Raw genomic sequence first — 8,494 nt, forward strand, 5'->3', positions numbered from 1 at the left:
TCCTGACTATTACTTGCGTAGCGTAAACGTTATAACTTCTCAACCGTAGCTTCGACCATCGCGTTTCTTATCCCCGCGTAACCGTAGAAGCGCTCTCTATTTTTATATTGCTCGTTTTGATAATATTTTATCTTGTATGGTGTAATGTTCTTATGCAGGTATATGTTTGCTTGTGCCTGTTTGTATTCGTTGCGCGACACGAATAGATTGCGATCTATTCCCGAGCTTCGAGGAATCGACGATCAAGATTTGGTGAACCACTGGTCCTGAGATCAAGCTCTTCGAGTTATACGAGATTGAAGATCCTGAGCATCTGTTTGGTGAAGGCAAGTGTCCTCTAACCCATTATGTCATATTTACTTTATAATTCACTGCCCCGTATTACTTAATTGAAAACTAAGGATTGACTAGCTTCATATTTACCTTGTCCTTGATTGCCTTTTGGGTTACTATGGTTAGCTTCATGGTATTGCTTTACTTTAATCAATGAACATGATATGAATATTTACGATACGATGATGTTATCTTGACTATGATGATGATCTTGTGACACTTTAGGGGACTCAGGCTATTTTCCTGAGTACCTCTCCGTAAGGACCTGTTCGGGGAGTGACAACCCGGGAAAACAGTGCAATCATGAGGGAGGTATGGGACGCCCTTGGCCAAGTAATTAGGGGAGTCTTATGTTGGGTGCTCACTACAAGAAACTGATAAATGTTCGTGGGTTTTGTTAAGAACGTGGGCACCGACGTTCTTACATTAGTTAAGTTCATGGGATTTTTAAGAACGTGGGTACCCACGTTCTTAAATTAAGTTTGTGGGCCCTAGCCAAAACCGTCAAACTTAACATATTAGGAACGTGGGTACCCACGTTCTTAAATTAAATACGTGGGCCACGTGGACACCGTCGAATTTAACCCAAAAACCTAAATCCCTAACCCCGCGCGTCTCTCTTCCTCTCCTTTCCCGCTTCCCACCAACTCGCGCCCGCCGCCAGCCCGAGCGCCCTGCATCGCCACCGCGCGCCCCACACTGCCACCCCGCGCCTCCACTCCACGCGCTAGCTCGCGTGCCGCGCCGCCAGCCAGCGCCACCCGCACGCCAGCCCCACGCCGTCTGGCCGCCCGCGCTGCACCTCCCCCACGCCTAGTAATCATTTCTGGATCATTTCTCAGCTTGCTCAGCAAAGTAGCAAACTGCTGCGACCCTACCCACTGCACCTACCATTCTAGAGAGGAGAGGAATAGAGCCAAGAAACAAGCCCGGAACGATGGCAGGCGGCGGGGTGGTGAAGCACATCCTGCTGGCAAGCTTCAAAGAGGAGGTGACGCAGGAGCGCCTGGACGAGCTCATCCACGGATATGCCGCGCTCGTCGGCGTGGTCCCCTCCATGAAGGCCTTCCACTTGTAATCAATACCTCCACTGATAGGACTTGATTCCCTATGAGCTTCTCCATCGGCTGGCGTCTCAGCTCCCGCTAGTCGCACTCGGAAGCGAATTTCATTTACCCTCTCTCCTCGGGGTGGCCCTCGATCTAGAGACAGCATCTATCTCTAGCGAGAGCGATACCGTCGAGGCGCCTATCCACGCCAGACACTACGTCCGCAGTGATGGGCGACCTCCAGGACCTGAATGGTGCCACCGTAGGCTTCTCGGTGGCCGGCGGCCGGCGGCCCGGAGGAGGCGACTGAAGAGGAGGACATGCGCGGCTATGAGGGATGCGCTCGCTGGTGGCCGAAGTCTGGGATAAGCTGGGGCTATGCATGGCCGAGAAGATGGAGGCGAGGTGAGTCACTCCATCACGCTGCGCATGTCACCAAGGCACGGCCTCCCAATCTCGGTAACCACCACCCCTCCTATTCAATGTGAACCTGCCTCAATCCGATCGCTTGCGCTGATCAGTGAATTAAAATCTTGGAGATAGGCTGGACGAGGTAGCTATATGCCTATATCTCACATGCATTACTCTTTGCTAGGCTTTGGTTTTGGATGTCCAGGATAATATAAGTGTAAAATAATCCAGGCCATAAAATGAGTCAATTGTGATGTGGAGAACTGACGAAGTTGTCTGCATGCACAGATTGAGGCCAAGTCATTCTTTGTTTGCGAACTGCAAGGAGAAAGAGGTCAATGCTTCTCGATGTCAATGGCGGCTGGTGCATGCATGTATCTTTCCTACAGGTCTACAATTGCATGCACTACAAACTAGACGTCTGTAGAGCATTAGGTATGCATGTAGAAGGAAAGTTCTAATGCGATGGTGGTAATGTGATGCATGGTCAAGGAGAGTAAGGTTTAGTTGTTCGTTTCAGAGAATAAAAGTATCAGTAGCTGGAGGTTCATCCCTCCTGGGCAGGCAACGAGCTAACTAGATAGGCACCTAACTTAGGTTAGTAAGTTTTAATTATTACCTTAACACAACATGATAACGCACATGATGATATTGTAAAGTATTTTGGCAACAATGGTCTATTTAAACTCCACAGATTTATTGGAACTTGAGCTAGCACCTGTATATGAGTCAAGGTAAGACCAATTTAATTAATTGGACAAGCCGACAAGCTAGCACTCTCCTAGAGCATAATCTAAATTGTGTACACCCTTGTTCAAACAATTAATATAGCTGACTGGTTTTTTTAATATTATCATTTAACAGAGCCTAGACTTTTCAACGAAGGTTATGGATTTGGCTGCAGGGGAACTCCTGGAGATTGTGCCTCTTGGAAAAGGCTTCTTTCTTGCCAACTATCCTATTTCAATTTTGGATTGACCATTATCGTTCGCGTTCCTTTGTCCTCCATCTTTTACCTCTTGTAGTTACACAAGAACAATTTGATTGTGCTAAAGAGGCAATCAAATCTACAATTCTAATGAACTTGGAATCAAGGGTACATTATTCTTGCTCCTGATATAATGCTAAGCTGGGTTGTTGATTTTTTTATCACTTCGTTTCTAGATAGTAGTAGTTCTGATTAAAAGTGAATTATGCCATAGTGTTTTGAGTCTAAAATAACTTATGTGTAATAAATATAAATATTTAGTTTCTTTAATAAACATGGGTTACATATCACTTCTGCCATAGTTACAATTGAATTTGATACGAGCTGCAGATGATCTACCATATCTTTTCAACTTGGTTAAATGATTTCTCTATCTTTGTATACAGGCTCAAGTAACCTGTCGCTTTTTTGTCATTGTGTTCCAACGTGACATCACAACAATCGTTGAGGAGGTGACTAATTTTTCTAGACTGCATTGGGATTGTTTTTATACTAAACTATAATATGTGCTTATCTTTGTGCTTCATGAAATCGTGTATCTATTAGGCTCTTGTTCAGTTAGTACGTTCAGTTCTCTTAAAATGGTGTTTCTAGTGTCTTGTCAGTAAGTGGAGATGTTCTGGTGTCGGGGTGGTGATCTGTGCTTTTCATTTAAATTATCTCAAGCATAAACATACAAAAGTGGTTCCAGAGTCTGCCATAAGAAAGTATACATGCTTTTCTGTTAAGTGATGATTAATGACATGCTTTTTATGAAGAGCATAGAAAGATTATTCTAGGCCACATTCAATAGAGGTTTCAGAGACTGACATAGGCTATCATTTTGGAATGCTTTGGGACACTCGTTGTAGATGTTAAATTAGGATTGCATGATTTTGCCATTATTTAGATTTGTTTTTTTTCAACCTTGAATTGGGTGAAGAGGAGAATGAAACTAACCCCCGACCCAGTTCCTTGCTAATAATTTTTCAGACTGTGTAGAATTTTGAGAAACACAGCTACAATTCTCACCTATTTAAATCAACAAAAATCAAATCATATTTTTCTGTGTGAACAGTGTGCTTCTGACTTTTAGATGGATGTTTTCTTTAGTTAAGGGTTTCTGGAGGTGCACAAGTAGTTTGCCGATATACAAGAGCATGTATCAATTTGCCTTCATGCCAAGATCATGTATCAATTTGTCTTCATGTTAGTCTAGGTTGTTGATTTTTTTGATCACTTCGTTTCTAGATAGTAGTAGTTCTGATTAAAAGTGAGTTATTTCTTTGATACGAGCTACAAATGATCTACCATAATTTTTCAACTTGGCATAATGATTTCTCCATCTTTGTAAACAGGCTCAAGTAACATGTCTCTGTTTGGTCATTATGCTCCAGGATCCTTCAACTTGACATCACAGCAATCGTTGAGGAGGTAACCAACTTTTCTAGATTGCATTGGGATTGTTTTTGTACCAAACTGCAATGTGTGCTTATCTTTGTGCTTCATGAAATGGTGTATCTATTAGGCTCTTGTTCAGTTAGTATGTCTCGGTTCTCTTAAAATGGTGATGCTAGTGTCTTGTGAGTAGGAGATGTTCTGGGGTCAGGGGTGGTGATCTGTGCTTTTCTTTTAAATTATCTCAAGCATAACCATACAAAAGATGTTCCTAGAGTCTGCCACAAGAAAGTATACATGCTTTTTCTGTTAAGTGATGATTAATGACATGCTTTTCTATGATGAGCATAGAAACTATGGATTATTCTAGGCCAAATTCAATAGAAGTTCTAGAGTCTGACATAGGCTATCATTTTGGAATGCTTTTGGACATTCAGTGTAGATGTTATTTTAGTGTAGCGGTATATTGTGTATTGATGCCCTTCAATATTGGATTATGAGTGATGATAACAAACTGAACATAAGTCATTCATTGCTTCTGTTTGACCTGTTAGTAAATTCTGTGCGTATATTTTAGCTCGATCAGTATATTGTGTACCATATTTTAGCTCACAGAATATATAGGCATGATGTTAACTGAACCTTTTCATGCAATCACAAATGAAGGTACCAATATACTGCTACCTATTGTCTTGTTACTGATTTCTTCTTATTTGTTGTCCAATTACATAGAGATAGATATGATTAAGAACTGTTCTTATTGCGTCAGTTACTTAGTCATTGTTGTGGTCAAAGCAATAAAGTAGTGTAGTTTTTAAAACATGAACATCAGTCAAAACAAAACACATCTCTAAAAACGATGTATAGTACATGCCTTCATTGTTAATCGATCCTGCATCAGTTACTTAGTTAATCCCGTTTCATCGTTTGACTGGGCTTTCTTTCTTTCTAATGACTTTCAGTGTAACCGACAACCTCAGCTCTGAAAGAACCCCAGAGTAAACACTCACATCAAGACACTCCATTATTCACTCTTGTGCTGCTCCTACCAATGGAGCAAGAGCATCTCCACCTAGCAATGGTCCACTCGTTGTATTCATCACTAAGTCAGCTTGATTCCACCAATGGTGTTCATGCTGTAAGTATTGTCGCAAGTAGGCCATTTATATTATCCTGACTATTGAGAGCGATGAGCTAATGTTTGAACTTGTGTGTTTGAACTTGTGAACTACAAATGTGAACTATGGATGTGAACTTATGTGAATTTGTGAACTTATGTATTTGGACTTATGTGAATTTGTGAACTTATGTATTTGGACTTTTGTGAATTTGTGATATGAACATATATCCATGTGTTTGAAATCTGTATTGTATGTGATATTCTGTGTTTCATGTGATATTATGTTTGTCTAATTTTTCATTTCTGTAATTTTTATTTTTTTTTCTAGAAAAGGGTTAAAAACGTGGGTACCCACGTTCTTAACATTAAGTTCGTGGGTACTGTCGAATCTAATGCGCAGCCCACACAGACCCACGCAGGCCAAATAAGTTCGACGACCACGTGGCCCCGTCGAACTTAACAATAAAAACATGGGTACCGTCAAACTTATGGTAACAAATTCGACGGCCACCGTTGAACCTAAAAACACACGTTCTTAATTTTAAGTTCGACGGTACCCACGTTCTTAATGTTAAGTTCGTCGGGGCCGTCGAACTTACTTCTCTAAGTTCGTCCAAAAATCATCGTCGGCTATATTCGTCGGTAAACCCATGTTCTTAAGTTAAGTTCGTCGGCTTATTACATTAAGTTCGACGGTTAGTCACCCACGTTCTTTAACTAGTTTCCTGTAGTGGCTGGTTTTGGTCATTAGGGAACGGAGGCATTTGTTATGGCTCCTATATTCTCGCTTAGGGATCTAGGTATGTGCATCGTCCCACGGCTTTTTCCTGAGGGCAGAGGTATAGGTTTTGGGACGTCAGATGGACTTTATGCAATGGTCATTTCCAACATTCGCATAGTGAGGACCCTAGGGAAAAGCCACGTAGTGAGACCCTGCCAGTTCACCTTGGAAATGATCAATGGGGAGTCGCGATCCTCGGGCATAAATGGAATCATGGCTCATGGGTAAAGTGTGCAACCTCTGCAAAGTGTTATGAAACTAATATATCAGCCGTGCTCACAATTAAGAGCGGCCTTGGGATCCTTTGATTACAGATACAGATGATCTGAGATTCAATCGTTCTATTTATGGTTTTGGTTTCAATGATGATAATGATGTTCCTCAATGAGGAAATGATTCACAGGTTGGTTATTGCTAAAACTCGGCTTCCACTAATAATAAGTACCTGACCAACTAAAAGCAACTGCTTGACCTTAACTCCACATAAAGCTAGTCCACCTCAGCCAAACGGGACATTTGCTGAGTACGTTGATGTGTACTCACCCTTGCTTTCACAAAACTACAGGTTGCCTTTGGTGCAATCTATGCTCAGGTAAAGAAGAAGGCGTCGAGGCGGATCTCCAGGAGTTCCAGGACTTTGTCGAGTTCGAGGATTAGGCTAGCGACCTCCCCCAGTCAGCTGCCTGTGGTGGGTTGTTTACGTTGGCTACGTTTTGATTCTGTGTACTTTGATTCATATTATGTAAATGACTCTAGTTTGTAGTATTATTACTTACTCTTTTTTGTTATTTGAAGCATTGTGCTATGATGAGTCATTTATGTAATCGCTGTGTACGTGAATTTCTGATCCTGACACGTACATGGTTCGCATTCGGTTTACCTTCCAAAACCGGGTGTGACAATGGGGGGAAGGGAAAGGGAGGTAGGGAGAGAGAAGGGGAGAGGGAGAGGAGAGAGGGGAGCTCACCTTGGGACCCAAAAATCGGTGATAACCGTCCACCGGATCACCTAGGTCAAAGAGGTGGGAGAGAGGTGGAAGAGAGGGAGAGGGAGTTGCTACGCGGGAAAACCAAATGAGAGAAAGGGAGAGGGGGCACGCATGGGGGGTGTGGGGCGCCAGGGGCGCACGGCCAGGGCTCGTGTCGAGCTAGGCTAGGTCGGGTCGGGCTGGGCTGGGTCGCGGGCCAGGACGGAAGCCCACAACGTACACGACCACTGATCGGAATCCAATAGCGAATCGAAATCCGAAACGAGACGAGTCGGACGCGCGATTAAACATAACATCAGACAACATAAAAATGCTCCGTCATGATGCAACACCCATGTCAACTTAGGTTTTTGTTTACACGCGATACGGACACCGATCGTTATACTGCTTTGAAAATGGGAAGAAGGAGCAAAACGGGAAGAGAAAAGAGAGTAACACCTCAATTTGGTGAGTATCGAAGAAGAAAAAAATGCTACCCTCAAATTCAGGGCATTACAGACCACCTCCACAAGATGTGCATCCTCTTCAAGGTGTAAAACTGCTTTATCAGTCATGCTCACTATCATGAGCGGCTCAGACCTTCACATGAGTAACTTATGGAATTAAACTTAATCCGTCATTTGCATTACATTGTGGGATCTATTCAATATTGCGATCAATTATTTAATTGGAATGATATATACTTATACTTAGTAATTGCTAATAAAATTTGACCAACTTATTAAAAGCAATGCTTAACCTTAACCATTCTTCTTGGTAAGCCTTACACTTCACATGAGCCCCGTACCATAAGTGAGCTCATGCACATTATTCCCCACAACTTGTTTAACGATGAACGTTTGTGAGCTCACTCTTGCTAAACTCACACCAGGTCAAGAACAGGTACCACAAGAAGAGGAGCATGAAGTATGTTATGATGAGTTTGTGAGAGGTCTATGTCGTCGTCTCCCAATCAACTATGGTTGCGGACGATCTTTGTCATCATATGGTGTATTTATTTAGCTATTTTGTATAGAACCTCGATTATATAATAAAGATGTGACATTGATTTCTGTATCATGAGTCATCATATGTGTGAGACTTGATACCAGTGTTGGTCACTTGTTCTCAATTGCTGTGAATCAAGAGCAAGGCAACATATTTGTTATACGTTAAAGACCTTCGCCTTTTGAAACATTATTCCCTCTCGGATTAATGAATCTTAGACAAAGGTTATGCAGGACAATACATCGTTATCAACAGATATAAAAACATAGTTACAAGTGTTATATAATGTCACATATTTACTTCATAATAAATGTATTAATATAATCAAAATTTGTATAACATTGGTACCTTCGGCTTGCTTGAAGGTAATGACGCGAGTACAATTACAATCCAACGTGAACAGTATGAGGGTACTGTTCATCTATTTATAGGCAATCGTACAGCTTCATATGTTATTACA

At 42.0% G+C, this 8,494-nt stretch overlaps 1 long non-coding RNA gene across 1 annotated transcript; it reads left to right on the plus strand.

The window, feature by feature from the left end:
* The first annotated feature begins 3,144 nt into the window (after positions 1 to 3,144).
* On the plus strand, positions 3,145 to 5,352 carry LOC109944478 (uncharacterized). Its single transcript, XR_002267516.1, has 3 exons — positions 3,145 to 3,233; positions 4,119 to 4,194; positions 5,121 to 5,352. It is a non-coding gene; the product is annotated as an uncharacterized lncRNA (long non-coding RNA).
* Positions 5,353 to 8,494: the final 3,142 nt, after the last annotated feature.

The sequence above is a fragment of the Zea mays genome, chromosome 4 (assembly GCF_902167145.1).
Source record: "Zea mays cultivar B73 chromosome 4, Zm-B73-REFERENCE-NAM-5.0, whole genome shotgun sequence".
Taxonomy (NCBI): Eukaryota; Viridiplantae; Streptophyta; class Magnoliopsida; order Poales; family Poaceae; genus Zea; species Zea mays.